Raw genomic sequence first — 16,402 nt, forward strand, 5'->3', positions numbered from 1 at the left:
TTGTCTTTGGTCAGTCACGCCAACCGCCGGGAACAGTCGAGGAAACACGTTTCTTTCATATATAAAAAGAAAAACGACGACGTTGTTCATGTTCAGGCTCTCTGCTTTATTGTTCCTTTTTCTTTTTCCTTATTCAGAAACGCTGTACATCCAATGCACCTCAATATAAACGCTTATAATTTAACACACAAACACACGCAAACACACGCGCGCGCGCGCACGCACACACACACACACACACACACACACACACACACACACACACACACACACACACACACACACCACACACACAAAAGACCGTTTTACATTAAGTTTAAAACCAAATACAGAAATCTTACTGCTGCTGTTAGCGAAATCTTAAACGTCAGTAAAGTAAAAGCAACGAAATAGAAGCTGAGGTAGAGGTACAAGCTTTCGAAATCCGTGCGCTAGGAGCACAAGTTTCAAAATAAGCAGCCATTATCCATCCCTAATGTCACAATCGGGCCTCGCGGAAAACAAGCAGAGAAGAAATCCTTCGGAGGCTGACCCGCTTTTTAACAAAGTAACAGGGGCAAAGCTCTAACGTCAACGGCGTGTCAGCCGTCGGAGCCAGTACGCGCAACGCTGCAGTCTCGAAAGGGGTCAATATCATCCGCGGCTCGGGAGTCGATGCCTCGCCGCGGCACACATTTCCCCCTGGAGCGACTATGGCTCGAGCCCTCGCTCGCATACACTGTCCTACGCGAGGACGTGTTAAGTGGACGGTGGCCCTACGATGACATCTGTTTCTCGCATTCACCTCGCTTTCATTGAGAGCAAAACATTGTATTTCACGCGGAGAGCGTTACGCTCAAGCGGTAAAGAAAAATCGATACACAGAGGCAAAGGCGACATAAAGCATACATAACCCACAGCGGGCTATGCATAAGCATGCAAAGTATACTGAAGGCACACTGAGCCACAATTAATCGTAATGAGCGAGATTTGCCAAGCGCGGCGCAGGAGCAATCGATCCGCGCGACGAGGCAGAGTCGAACGGAAGGGCAAGCAACCGGACCAACTATAGACTCACGCGAGGGTTCGGTAGCGGAAGACCGTCAACGCACGCGCAGTATAGGTTACCGAATGACGAAGCGTAGCCACGACGTCACCGGGTGGATCGTAAAGCATTAAAGGGACACCGACAGGGTAGTTATGCTCGCCGAGGTTTTTAGTTCTACATGACATTTGACAGCCCAACTATAACCAGAACAGAATTTTCGGTATTTTGTGATTTCCGGTATCTTTCTCCTCGTCTATATTTTTTCTTGCTCCCCAGAGCGGCTTCGGTTTTGAGCAGTAGCGCTTTCTTATTTTGCTAGAAATATACGTGGCACTGTAGCAAAATATTGATTGGGTAGCCTTCCGACACCATAATAGGGGGAGGGGGGGGGGGGGGCTGTCAGTGTCCCTTTAAATCGATTTCAATTGGCCTCCAGGATCACAAATATTTAAATCATTGTTCAATTTGGTGCACAGAGGGCCAAGAAAATCATTTTCGAAGTACCGCCGAAGCCCCTCCGTCTCGGAGCGTTACGCCATAAAAGGAGTTTTCGGAATCTCCGCTCTCTCGCATATTCAGCGCCTCATCAAAGCTATGCACGCGCGCACTCCCGCTATTTTCAAACGGGTCAAAGAAAGACGTTACGACAGATGTCAGCGCGGACGAATATACCCGGCAAGCTCGCAATAGACCTTTCCGGAAAATCTCGGGAGACTTTGCAACGAGGGGAATTGTGGGGCTGCTCGGATGTACGCTCGTGCCGGCTCGAACGCTTCGTATATCCCGGTAGCGGCACCATTCATTCATTCTTATAGTTAGGAGCTCAGAACAAAAACAAAAAGAAATTAAGCGAGCGGAAAAGAAGGTTAGAACATACTCCGTTTTGCTTTCCTTCCGCCTCCTCTGGATTCTGAAATCCAGATATGCTAAACCAACGTCAACTGCGTCTTCTCTTCTCGGATAATTTCACGTGTCGTACATAAAAACGTCACGATCCGTAAAGCAGACGCTGGAGCCACCACGTATTTCCGGAAAGGTGAGCGACACGCGCGGCGCTTGACGGCGGAAAGATCCCAGTATGACGTAACGACTGGTCGGAGGTTTTTCGTATTTTCTTGCGTTTAGTTACATCAACTATAAAAATTCACGTCTAACTTTTTTTTTTTTTTTTCCAAAGGCCTCGTTTTATTTTACTGCGGTTCTAAACAGCTGAAAAGAAACGCTGCATACAAGTACAACACAGTGGACGGGGGTCGCAAGCGCATGAAATTGATGAAGCCCTATCGCTGGTTTGTCAGGGCCCACGCTCGATCGTGTGACTGGGCCCAATGAACAGCCGCGATTGACAGCAGAGTTTGTAATGACTAGAAAGATCCAAAATGCCAACTTTTCTCGATTCCGATTTTACGCCACTGACATTGTCCTTCTCAAGCTGGCCACAATGTTCCGGACTTCAACGGAATGCAGGATGATGTCATTCTCGGCATTCGCAAATCCGAACATGTTATTTCTGTTTCCTTCCCATGAAAGCGTTCCACATCTTCGTCTCCCTTCTGCTCGCTTCCTCCACTACCCAATCTTTTCCATCTTTAACATCTAGTGCCTTCCCTCTGAGCAGAAGCTTGTCACCCTCTCGTAGCCTATATTCCGAAGACGAGAAAGCGGTCCACACAATTCTGTCCAAAAGTTGAGAGACTGGCAGCTAGACTTCGGTGCTCCGGTTCTATCTGGACCAGAGTTTCCTCGCCGGAGACCGTGCCCGAAAAGCACGGCGGGTTGCGCACACACACACACATCTGCAATTGGTTGCAACAGGGTGCGTCAGAACCGGTGTATAAGCCTCCTACGACTAGGGTGCCTTCATGCTCGCTTTGCCAGCGAAGCGGGACATGAGCACCCTACCTACTACTGCCTACGACTACCTGCTGTGCTGCGGTGCCGGTTGTAAGCGTGTCAGAAGAGGCTGCTTACAAGACCCCTTTACACACACACACACAAAAAAAAAGCTGCAAATACATTTTTTTTTTCTAACGGGACACGGATATATATATATAACAAAAACATTTATCACGAAAAATACTTTTTTTTTTTGCAATATTTACGTTGCTAGACGCAGTTTAGGTGCAGAATGTGGAGGTCGCATCCCGGCTAAGCCCCGCCCCATGCTTACTAGCAGATTACATTTCTCATCAGCTGGAGAGATGATTGACGTGCGAAAGGTTGGTTGTAAATATGTCTCCGTGTCGAAAGAGCATTTTAATCGACTATTTTCTTTTTATGGTTCAGAAAAAAATAACCTAGATAGTAATTATTGGTCGCAAAACTATCCCGAGACTGACTTTCCGCTTCGGTTTCGAACGATAACAAACATGGCTGCCCGCATATCTGCGCAGTGCTGAACGAGCGTAGCACGTTGTTGAGCTCGTCAATTTTTATGAGTGCGGGTCGTTTGGAGCTCACAGAGGCGTTTAGAAAATGATCTCATCAACCGACATAGTTCGCAGCAAACAACCGTCGCAAGCACGCGCTTCCGGAAGCGCTGTGCGGATGCTTGTTTTCGTAGCAGGACTGGCCTAAACGTAGCATCCCACATTCGCAACTTTGATCGAACTGGCTTGATTTCTCTCTTTGCGCGTGTTGATGCCGAGTAAAGATGTTGCTTTCCGTAAAAGCGTTGCCGCTGCTCTGTGAATTGTGCAGCCGTCGTAATTGCGACCGTGCACCTTCAATGCCCGAGAAGATACCTACGCAGGTAAGAATTGGCGAGCCAGTTGGCTGGAGGCGATCGGGCATTCGCCTCGTAGCAAGTTAGTCCAGGTATGTTCCCGTCATTTCGCTTCGAAAGGCAGCAAGTAGCTCAAGTCTTCCAGTGCACCTGGCCCGTCAACGCGAACAATTTTACGTCACATTGTAATCGAGCGTCATGACGCGCCGGATGTCGCGAAAGGGAGACACCGGGCTTGTTAGCGTGTTTCACCGAGCAGTGAAGCCAACCTATGAGTAATGGGCGGCGAAACGGTTTGTGGGCGGGGCTTGAAGTAGGCCGTGACCTCCAGCTTGCATCTAACAGCCGAAATATTGCCCGAAATATATTTTTATTACAGAATGACAAAAACAATATGTCCCATCATGGTGTTTAAACATAGTGTTTTTTGTTTTTTTTCGTTGCAATCTTTTTATTTTTTTTTAGTCGGTTCACAGCGATAATAAGTGTAACTGGACTCCTATAGAAATTCCACAATTCAATTAATTTGGTGCTTGCATTAAAAGAAAACTACTTGCGCGCCCCATTGAGAAAGAAAGCCAAGTGGTTAACGAACACCAGCAACCGTGTATTCGTCAAAGCGTGAGCGCAGCGCCTCACGACAGCGGCACAGAAGGCAGGGAGCGCTCACCTGCAAGGCGCCCAGGCCCAGTTCCGGCGTCCGTGGTGGTCGGTGCGGCGTGCCACGTGGGGGTCCGAAGAAGGCCTCAGCTCAGGCCCGGGTGCCGAGCGACGGGCCGGCACGGGGCCTCCTCGCGGGAGGGGCCACTGCTGAGCGACGCTCCGGCCCGCATGGCTCCCTCGCTGTGCGCCTCTCACGTCCTGCCGGGCACAACAAGAAATTACAGGCAGCGTTAGAAACCTTCCGCGTACACGCCTAGAGCGCACCACGCGTTCGATGGAAACAGACTCGGTCACAATGGCGGGTCACAACACCGCAACAAGCTGAGTCACACCGTCACAAAATCAACATTCGCGAAGTGAGACAGAGCCGACGCTGCGACGGCGTGAAATGATTCTTTTCTCCCTCGTAAAACACCGCTCCGACATCTTCGATAACGATACGACGAACACGCAAAGGCGTCGACGGCGTACAGGGTTATCGGAGATATCGGAACCATCTACTGAGACTCCCCACGTTCCGGTGAAGCGTTAGTTGGGTGCCGAAAGTGGCTGGTGGCAGCAGGTCTTTTTTCCCTGCCCTATTTTTCTCCTTCCAGATACTCTACGCTATCGGCTCTCATCCGCCCCCACCTACGAGCCTGATTGAACACGTTACCGGCGAAAAGAAATAGGCGCGTGTGCCTATCTAAACATAAAAAAAGGAAAAAAAGGAAGAGCGAAACGAAATAACAGGAAAGCTAAAACAGGCTCGACGCTGCTTTGTGCCGTTTAGGGGTACGATCATTTGTTCGCGGCGTCCGACGCGTCCAGACCATCCGTTTTAGAGAGAAATAGCAGCCGAGAAGGAAACAACTATTTGACCGTCGTCAATTTTTTTTTTCTTTTGTAACAAAAAAATTGACAAAAAAAAAGTACATGCAGTACGATAGTTAATGAAATATTGTATGGATAAAGCTGCCAAACACACGCATATATATATATATATATATATATATATACAAAAAAAAAGAAAAAAAAAAGAAGAACAGAAGTGGTTTGCTGATCAATGCGGCTATTTTTTCCGGCGGCTATAATAGCCGAACGAGGGATCTTCTCGCCACGTGTAGCGGCTCAGAGAGAAGGAAGAACTTAGCGTTTCGTTTAACAGGACCTTAGCCAGAAATCATTTTACACGCTGCCCCCATATATAGTATACACGATTGATCTCCTTCTCAGTTCGAGCCTTTTTGGTCATTTTCTGCGTGCGAAACAATAATCGAAGCGAGGACGGAACCATGGCAACCATCCGCCTCTCTCGGCGTCAACTATTTTGTGCCACATAACGAAGGCCTTCATGGTGCTTCAAAGGCCCTCAAGCACAGCTCCTCTTCAGAGCGTTTGACGGCGTTGCGTCGAGAAACGAAAGCGAGCCACGGGCACATCTGTGCTTCGTACGAAGCGTGCAATCCAAGGAATAGCTTGGCACGCGAAATAAGAAGCAGGCATGTCCTGGATTCTCGCAGCCGCAACGCAGTCAGACGCACTCCAACGCAACTGTGCGTGGCGGTCTTTAACGCTGTCAAAACTATCTCGCGGGAACGCGTAGTTCCGTTTGGCGTCTCCTTCGCACGAGAAAGCGCGCGAACCAATAAGACGCGCAATACCCAAAAAGATCAATAGCTGAGTGTTTTTTTTTTATTGCTGGATATTCTATTTTTATTCTAACATGATTTATTATCCAGCGTTCCAAGTGAGGTAGTGCACCGCAGGTAGGGAGCGAAAACTCGCATTGCAAAAACAAAGGGAGGGATCCTGAACTCAAGCGAGCACAAAATCCCTTTCTCGACCACAGCGCATTGCTGTAGTGGAGCGCTGGAACTACAGAACTCTAGCATATACATTACATCATTATATAGAAAGGGAGAGAGAGAGAGAGAAAAGAGCCCTCAGATTTGCACGAATGTACAAATGTGCAACCAAGCGTAGAAGAGAAAGCGCGAGCGGGCCCCTTCTGCCGTACCTAACGCCAACCATCGAATTCAAACGAATCGAACAATGCGGCCGAGGCAAATGCCCAGAATACCAGGGAGAGAGAAGGTCCTAAAGCGCGCCGCCGCCAATATCAGCTATTAGGGAGTTTTAGCGAGTCGTTTTTCAAGCACACGGTTCCGAAATCACGAACGGTACAGCTGGTCTGTATCGTGAAACCGTTCCTCAAATTTGACATACTTTAGCGAATCGTGAAAGTGGCGCGACCGTGTAAACGATGATGATGATTGGGCTTAATGGTGGCGCCATCTTCTAGTAAACATGTGAAACATTCTGCAACGTGTAAATCCGTGGCGGCTCGTGTTTCCGGCGTACGACTGATGTAAACAAGACGGCCGACGTAACATTTGCCGGTCGGAATTTCAAGAACTGCGAAGCTAGATCGAGTAAAAAGTGTCTGAACGACCGTAAAGGTATGTGGCGTGTCTCCGTCATCTTGAACTTGAACGATCGTTCACGTTGTGTGCCGTCGAACCAAATCATTTCGTCTGCTCGCGGTCGCCACGGCAGCTAGTCTGCCCGCAGATCGCAAAAATTTACTAGCATGCGCAGTTTACAGCATTCACGATCGCTTACCATTGTGAGCAGTCCTCGAAATGATCTGGTTCAACCTCTCAAATGAAGCAGACTAACAGGATGGCAAATCGCCTCCCGCTGTCCTAAGCCTAACGCCCGGCTCGGTCGGCGAAGGCGGTCGCCGAACCGATCGCCATCTTTGTTTTTACCCGAGTCGTGAACGGTGCTGGCTGCGTTGCGGTGACGACTCCAGCGGCTGGAATGGGAGGAACGAACGAAAAGAGACTCCCGACTCCCCGAACGACTCGCGCGCGCATGCGCAGTGGCATCGCGGGTACGTTCGAGGGCGAACCGTTCGTGTGGAAACGACCTGCTAAAACTCCCTATTGCCGCCAATATCAGCTATTGCGGGCGCCTTTTCATCGAGGCGTACGAACAGGGCCCGGCACTCGCTGGCGCCTAGCCTCGCTCGGGGCGGCCTGCGGCCCGCGGCCAAGCCTTGGGCCCGGCGGCGTCATGGCGGCCATTAGAGCACACAAAAGACGGGGGAGGCGGAGAGACGGCGTCCTCGCTCCCCATGCGTCAAGACGTTTGTGGGTCACTGCTCGATTTCCGGAGCGACGGAGCGCCCCTGACCCCATCTCCAGAACCTCCCTCCGCGCTACGGCCGCGCCGCCGTAATTAGGTTAACGCCAACTACGCCTAGGTGGCGCAAGCCAACACCCGATCGTCGGGTCGGCGGCGCTTACCACACTCGATGGAGACGAGCGCTCTCACCACACTCGGCCCTATTACGACTGCCGGGGATCGCTTTACCCAGACCCCTTTTTTTGGGGGTGATGAGGTTGCGCAGAGGGAACGGCCATGTGTGCGTCTTACCTGTATCAAGCTGCGCTGCGCTCAATAGATTTGGAAGAACCCTTTGCTCGAACTAATGGGCTACTGCCTACGGTCGACGACAGATTTCGGCGGAAGCTCCTCCCACTCCTTTCCCCTCTAGCACAGCCAACGATCGAGAGGAGGCGACCACTACATTTCCACTCTTTGCTTACATATAGTATGATTTTAAACGGTTACAAGTTAAGCATTGTAATAGCAGAAACTCATACTGGACGAAAATTGCCACTTGTGGTTCCTGAGGTCTAAAAATGTAAAACCGCAACATAAGCAAAATTATTTTTTTTTTCTTTAAACAAAAAAAAAAAAAAAAGGGGGGGGGGGGGAAAGGGGGGGGGGTGCCTTAGACATGTACACGTTATCCCCGTTCCTTTTCAGGTATCAAGCTCAATTTTTTTTTGTTAAAAAGGGAGCAGTTTTGAAGCCTCCCTTTCGGTGAAATGACAATTATCCCCGTCTGTGGCGTTACGTCGTAGCCGTAAGGTTCAATTTGTTGGTGACGTGACATCTGGTTGCACAGCCTCCCTCTCCCTAAGCCTGACCCTTAGATAATCCGCGCCTGTTTAATAGCGTGAGCATGTTTACAGTGTAGACAAAGGCAAAAGGGCCTGAATCTATGATAATGCAGTTAATGGCAGCGAGCTGGACAAGAATGACGATAATAAAGCCCAGAGAAGGGGAACAAGGGGGACAAAGGACAAACACAAATCTCCAAACACAGCTAGGTGACAGCTGTGTGACCAAAAAAATCCGCCTGGTCCGGGTATCGAACAAGGGACCTCTCCATGTCCAGTAGAGCGCTCTACCAACGGAGCTAACCAGGGGTTAGACGTCAGTAGAGCAAACGGGTTTGATCAGCTGCCACCAGTCTAACACTAACAAGGGTGAACGGCCTGCCCTTATCATCATAACTTTAAAATGCAGGCCGTTCATTATGGTTGGTGTCAGGCTGGTGGCAGCTGATATAACCCGTTTGCTCTACTGACGTCCAACTCCTGGTTAGCTCCGCACTCCCATAAGGCAAGCTCCAGTACGTCTTCGTGTTCGAGTACCAGCTTAGCCCGCGACGAGTCATTTTTTTTCAAATAGACTTCACATCCCAGCAAGAAGCAGTCTTGCGAAAGGGTCTTTTTTAAAAACGTAAACAAAAAAGAAAAAAGAAAAAAAAAATATTTTCGAAATTGTAGAGGCGCACAATGCCGGTAAGGTTGCTGTATTTTAGTCAAATGAGCACGGGGCATTTCACACGACTGCGGCTCGAATAGAGGGCATACAACCAAAATATTACATTTCTAGATTGCTTTTTTATATAGTCGACTATTATATCTAAAAATATTAAAAAAAAAAAATAGAAATTTACAAAAATGTGTTTTTTGAGAAAATCGACTTCAAATTTAGGTAAATGGTCAGCTAGAACGAGAGGGACAAACACAGACAGGGAGAAACAGAGACATACACACCGCTGTCTCTGTTTCTCCCTGTCTGTGTTTGTCCCTCTCGTTCTAGCTGACCATTTACCTAAATTATGTACCAACTAGCTCAACTTCAGCCTGTTATTCGACTTCAAACTTTCAAGTTTTGTTATTTCTCACAATTAAGGTTTACGTGACGGTGGCGGAGGGGCTAGTCGGCAGATCATAATGGTATTATTATATCTATAATTGACTCGCTTTGGGCTTTCCATAGAGCTAAAGAACAACAATTTACCTTAAGTACAGACAAAGTAAGGACCTCTCAAAGTTGACCAAAAATAGACCCGAACGACGAGTTTGACATTTGTTTTAGAAAAATATAAAATTCCTAGACATATTTGAATACATCAAGGTATCTTTATAGTACCTTGAGGAGAAAAAGTTAAGATGATGGATGAAAAACAACGGCAGCAGAGTGTGTCATACACGCGACCTGAGATGACAGGCAAAAATACTTGTTTCTGCAACTGTGGCTTCTATGCTTCGTAACTCGAAAACAAAAAAAAATCTGGGAAACATTGCGTTTGCGCCCTCGTTCATTTCAGAAATACCCCCAAAACATATATTTTTTTCGTCAAAATTAGAAATGATAACCTTTTAGCCTGCCCGATTTGAGATGAAACCACCGACATGGAAACAAAGAAAGGAAGCGGCGGTTCAAGCTTGTCCCCCAAAAAGCGCTGCTTAGTGGTGGTTCGAGCCCCTACGCCGCGTCCACTCTCCCCCTCGGGCGGCGGAGGAGGAGGAAGAGGTCATCCTCCGGCCAAGACACCGTGGTCCCATTCCCGCCAGGCCCGTGTGGCAACCCGAGTAACGAAACACGCGCCTCGGCGGAAAACCGGCCCCACAACGAGGGAGAAATATGCGCGCGGGCAACGATCGGCCCCGAGTGGGACGGCCCCGGCTCGGCCGCCGACAGCGGGGGCTCGGGCCAAGGTGTCGCTACGCGAGGGAGGGGGGCCAACCCAGATAAGGGGCGCCGGGAGGAGGGAGCGGCAGCGGATGCCGCGTGGGAGCGGGGGTCGACGACACGCTGCCACCTCTTCCGCCCATGCCGCTGCCAAACGGGAATGCAGGGGCCCTGCCTGCACGGTTACGACTAGGGGTGTCGCGAACCGGCCACGGTTCGAGTTCCACCAGGTTCGACTTTTTCGAACTTTTAGTAGAAAGTTCGACGAACCTCGTATTGAGGTCCGACTCGTGTGCGCATGCACGACAGGCTTTCCAGTTGGCTTCGGATTGGATGCTAATGGCTAAGAGATGAATTAAGCGCAGCGTTGATTGTTACGTTATTAACTTCTTCAGTGATTAGAATTAGTTTCTTTTAATTGCAGTTGTTCACAAAATAAATTAACCCTTTGCATAATAAAAAAATAATAATAATCTCCAAACCTAGACATCCTTGAAGGTAAACATCTTCGACAGACGTCTGTCTGGTTGGGAAGTGATAATGGAAAAATATTTGACTCCAACCAAAAATTAAACTCGGACCCAACGTTTCAAAACCAGTTCGGTTTCTTCTTCAGGGGCGATTGATCTCGTGCGTGGGAGCAGCCTCGTCTTCTTTGGTGATACGAATATTTTCTAATCGCGCTCCCGCCTTGCCATCCAGTCTTTTTCTAATCACGTGTCGTAGTCCGCTCACATAAACAGATGGTAAGGTACCCATAGATCTGTTGATGTTTCCTGGTGTATTTTGGATGTGCCATGATTCAAGGTGATGTCTTTTTCGGAGATTGGTTTCAACATCAAGAATGGACGCGTTCGCGAAGTCTATCGGATGGTCAAAGGTGTCACAGTGCTCCGCAAGAGCACTGCGTTCTCGGTCGAATTTGCGTACATCGTTCTTGTGCTGGCGTCATGTTGAAGTTGTGACCTTTCCATTCACCAGAGATTCCAGACGTACTACCATCTCTGCAGTTGTTTGCTGGGAACGTCGCGGCCACTGCCCAAAAAAAGCAACGTTCGTCCCAGCAGAGGAAGCTTTCGATTCTATCAAAGGCAAGCACGACAAACAAAAGCTGCGACACCACCGCTTTTGTAATGAATCTTTCATCTAAACGACTTTCTGACTGCGAGACGGATGTTTTGGCGAAAGGTCACAACTTCAACATGACCTCAGGAAGACCACCCCTGGCGAAAATGGTCGCAGCTGTAGAAGACGGAATCTCCCACCTGGATCCCGACGTTCGTGAAGGAGTTCGACTTAAGGCAATAGGTATTCTGTCAAGACTCCGTTCTCAACCACATCATAACCTGCCTAAAGAAGAAAGCAAAGCGCTGCGGGAGCTCCAGGCGGATACCACTATCGTAATTCTGCCTGCGGACAAGGGCAATGCGACTGTGGTCCTAGACCGGGAAGCTTACGAGCGTAAGGTCGGAGACCTCCTTGACAGTCCTGCTTATGAAAAGCTAAAGAAAGATCCAACCCGCCAAGTCCAAGACGGCCTGAACAAGACTCTGGCAGATGTTTTCAGGAACCACCCCGATTCAAAAGGCCTCTACTTTCAGCTCATATGCAGGAATGGCTCTGCACCGGGCTTCTATGGGCTGCCCAAGATTCATAAGATCAACGTTCCTCTGCGACCCATAGTAGATTTCACCACCTCTCCGCTCCGGGCCTTGTCAAACTACTTACACCGGATAATTTCGCCTCTCACTGGAAGAACCTCCACCTTTGTCCGCAATGCCGGTGACTTCGTTGAACGCATGTCGGAAGTGAAGGTCAACAGGGAACACAGCATGGTGTCGTTCGATGTCGTGTCCCTCTTTACCAGCGTTCCAGTACCCCTGGCAGTCTCCACAACCAGAGCGGTTCTCGAATCAGATTCCGAACTTAGCACCAGAACCAGCCTCAGCGTGGACGAGCTGTGCCGCCTTCTTGATTTTTGCCTCCGCGGCACCTACTTTTGCTTCAAAGGGGACTTCTACAAACAAACCAGCGGAACTGCGATGGGTGCGTCCATATCTGTCACCACTGCAAATTTGACAATGGAAAGCATCGAACAACGAGCGCTGTCCTTTGCCAACAAACCTGAGGTGTTCATGCGTTATCTGGACGACTGTTTTTGTATATTGAAAACATCAGAAGTTGACAAGTTCCTGGCTCACCTTAACTCCATCGAGCCCGACATCCAATTCACCGTGGAACGGGAAAAGGACAACAGTTTACCATTCCTTGATGTACTGGTGAAGAGGCAAGGGGAGGAAATGAAGTTTTCGGTGTACAGGAAGCCCACTCACACCGGACGCTACCTTAATTTTAAGTCGCACCATCCAGCGAGTCATAAGGCATCAGTCGTTGCAACACTCATGTCCAGGGCGGCTGTTATCTGTTCTTCAGAAACTGACAGAAAAAGCGAGGGGCAGAGTGTGATCGCTGATTTGAGAAAGAACGGCTACCCGACAAGATTCATCCGACAAGTCACCAAACGTACGGTTCATGCTCGCCAAAACCCACAACCAAAGGGAGCTGCGCCGCATCGCCCCATCACGCGCATCAGCGTTCCCTACGTTCAGGGTACTAGCGAAGCACTATCACGGGTGCTTGCAAAACAAGGCATTCACGTGGCTCACAAACCGGTATCCACTCTTGGACGGTTCATGCCAAGACCAAAAGATCGCCCCCCGAAGGAAAAAGCACCGGGAATTGTTTACCGGATCTCCTGCTTAAAATGTCCTGCATCTTATATCGGCGAAACAAAGAACTTCATAGAAAGGTTACGCCAGCACAAGAACGATGTACGCAAATTCGACCGAGAACGCAGTGCTCTTGCGGAGCACTGTGACACCTTTGACCATCCGATAGACTTCGCGAACGCGTCCATTCTTGATGTTGAAACCAATCTCCGAAAAAGACATCACCTTGAATCATGGCACATCCAAAATACACCAGGAAACATCAACAGATCTATGGGTACCTTACCATCTGTTTATGTGAGCGGACTACGACACGTGATTAGAAAAAGACTGGATGGCAAGGCGGGAGCGCGATTAGAAAATATTCGTATCACCAAAGAAGACGAGGCTGCTCCCACGCACGAGATCAATCGCCCCTGAAGAAGAAACCGAACTGGTTTTGAAACGTTGGATCCGAGTTTAATTTTTGGTTGGAGTCAAATATTTTTCCACTAGACATCCTTGTATCAAGGTCTGGCCACACAGTCCACAAAGTCGAACCGATCGAATCTGGTGAAAAGTTCGAAGGTTCGTCGAACGAGTTCGAACCGGTCGACCCAGTCGAACCCCAAAAGTTCGAAAAAAAATCTGGTTCGACAAAAGTTCGCAACACCCCTAGTTACGACCACCAGAGAATCTTGGGCCTTGGCAAATTGTGTCTTTACGGCGGAACGATTGCCGTTCTCATTCTTTGAGTAGCTACTCGCATAGCCTCCTATAAACTGACAAAGCCTGGCAGATCGCCACGAGAAGCGGCCGCCGAAACGGAAAAGGTGGAGCGGCAGCAACGGATGAGAAGAGAGCCACGTGACTGGCGCCCTGCTGCGGCGAGACGCCGAAACACACTTCTCTCGAAGCGAACAAGTGTGTTTCGAGTCCTCGCCGCTGCAAAAGCTGTGCGCTGACGTCCAGGTTCCCCGAGAAATGGCTCTTCGATGCTCTGTGCTACCAGATCCTCGCGCTCCAAATCTGCGACGGGGCACTCTATGGCTCCGTCGTCGAACTGCCAGGCTTGCTATGCCTGAAAAGAACCCGCAATTAAGACGCGCGTCGGCGTCGCCGTCAGCGTGTCTAGCAGCGTCTCATAAGGTGCAACGACGCTATGACGCCAGACGCGCGCGCGTCAGCCGCTTTGCGGTGTACCCTAGCCGAGCTTCCTGGTGTCTGCCACTCGTGGGGGTGGGGCGGCGAAACACTAACGATGACGTCACGAGCGCAGGTCTCGGTCTTTATTGGCGGTATTGAACGAGCGCGCGCGGGGCCCCACGGGCAACGCGGTCGCCTCCCTCCGCCCCTCGTTGTCGCAACAAAGGGGCAAAGCGGGACGAATGACAGCGGGTTCGTGCCGCGTCCACAAACACTGTCGTCCGCGATTCCCGTCCCAGCGGGGGGGAGGAGGAGCGCGACCAACCGTCCTGCCGGCCGGCCGCGCGCGCGGTCAGAGGCGAACAAGTGTGTCAGCCGCGGGAGTCGACCCTCGTGCCAAGGCGGGCGGGCATCGACCAGCAACAGCCACCGGAAGGGGGTGTCGTCAGAACGCACGGCGATGGCAACGCGGCTCTGTGCTTCTCGGACCGCCGTGCCGCATTGCGCCATCGGGGATACCAGGACGCTTTGCCGGCTTGCCACACCCGCGGCTACTACTCCGTTGAACTTTGTCATGGACCGCATTCATAAAACCAGCTATCAACGCCAATCGAACGCCGTGGACGTGCTCATTTGTCTACGGGATACTGCCAGCCACAATTCTGGCCCGAGCATGAGTTCATTTTCATAGAGAGCTTGATTACCAAAAAGTGTACAATGCAACACAAATATATACACAGTCGTATCTCGTGACACTGGACCCCGTTAATAGGGATACCCCGCTATGTGGACAACTTTTCGGGCACAAACTGGGGAAATAGATGCATTTTTGTCTCGTTAATATGGGCAAATCACATTATGGACGATTTTTGGGGGGAACGAAAGCGTCCACATTAAGAATCAGTGTATGTATGTATGTATGTATGTATGTATATACAGAGTGTCACAAACATTTTTACAGGGTTTGTTTTTTTTCACCGCAAAAATACACTAGGCATCGCCGAAAGCTCATTCTCCGCCGAAAGGTAGCGCAAGAGGTCACAACCAGATGCCAAAATTTCAGCCCGATCCGATACCTTAATCAAAAGTTATAAGCGATTTTCTGACAATTTCAATGGGAAAATAGAGCCCATTTTCGCCCGTTTTCGGTTTCTGGTGCCATGAAGCCCCATTTCGAAAACTCCGTCGGCCGCCATTTCCCCATTGAAATATTCAGAACATCGCTTATAACCTTTGGTTAAGTTATCGGCTCCGGCTGAAACTTTGGCATCTGGTTGTGACCTCTAGCTCTAGCTTTGGGCGGAGAATGAGCGTTCGGCAATGCCTAGTTTATTTGAAAAGAACCGTGTAAATTTTTTTTGTGTGTGTGTGTGTGTGTGTGTGTGTGTGTTTATGTGTGTGTGTGCGCGCGCGTGTGTGTGTGCGTGTGTGTGTATACACCAAACAAAAGTTCGATTGTGCAGACTAAATATATGGGGGGGGGGGGGGGGACGTTGCTGTTCCATTCCGTTATGGTTGTGGGAAAGAAAAAAAAATATTGAAAAGCACTTACGGTCATTCAATTCGATTAATGTGCCGAGCAAGTCTGGTGTGCCAAGTGAAGGATGGTCGGATAATGATTCCAGCCTAAATTGGTTGTGAGACGCGGCATCTGATTGGCCGGGATGGCTCGCAGAGTACCCTGCGGTTCATCATTGCGTTGAAACGGACAGGGGGCGCAGCCGAGCTTTGCGAAACACGCCCGTCCCGTTAGGAAAGAGGCGATCGAACGATTCGCGGTCGATTAGGAAAACTTGACCGGGCCCGGCGACACTAACCCTCCGGGCAAAACTCCGAACAAGAGCGATTCCTTCGATAAACGGAATACGCGTACGAAGTCCATATCTTTAGTCAAAGCGGCCGAGAAACAAGTTCCCCTGGATACGGGAGGGCTCTCGCGAGAACGCCGTTTTCTCTTCAATCAAAACGGCAGGAAAGTGCGGTAAACGAGCGCCACAAGGGAAACTCGTGCACCCGCAGTTGTCGGTCAAGAGCAGCATGCTCCTTGCACGAAGCCTCCCATCGTCACCCAGTCATTTCTTTATGGCATTACCGTTCCCATCCGGGCAGATAACGGAGGACGTAAAGGTCGCCAGAAACGGGCACGCGTCCTTGCACTGGCCAAAGCTGGACAAGATCCGTGGAGAAAGTCAATCGATGCATCCTATTAGACGATCGCGCGTTCCACCTGCTGGCCTGTAACATGTGCAAGCGTCTAACGCAACCGCAAAATTAACACGAAAAAGGGGCTTTAAAGTGCTCTTGGCTATT

At 49.8% G+C, this 16,402-nt stretch overlaps 1 protein-coding gene across 3 annotated transcripts in view; it reads right to left on the bottom strand.

The window, feature by feature from the left end:
• LOC8051380 (protein roadkill) overlaps positions 1 to 16,402 on the bottom strand; it is a 156,502-nt gene that overhangs the window by 84,719 nt on the left and 55,381 nt on the right. For 2 of the 3 annotated variants that reach the window (XM_029968963.4, XM_029969065.4), the window contains exon 2: positions 4,423 to 4,613. The gene's annotated coding sequence lies outside the window, so the exon portion shown is untranslated. Of the gene's footprint in view, positions 1 to 4,422; positions 4,614 to 16,402 lie in introns of those variants that run through there. The other variant, XM_040504183.2, reaches the window with a different exon arrangement.

The sequence above is a fragment of the Ixodes scapularis genome, unplaced genomic scaffold (assembly GCF_016920785.2).
Source record: "Ixodes scapularis isolate PalLabHiFi unplaced genomic scaffold, ASM1692078v2 PGA_scaffold0__279_contigs__length_252992795, whole genome shotgun sequence".
Classification (NCBI taxonomy): domain Eukaryota; kingdom Metazoa; phylum Arthropoda; class Arachnida; order Ixodida; family Ixodidae; genus Ixodes; species Ixodes scapularis.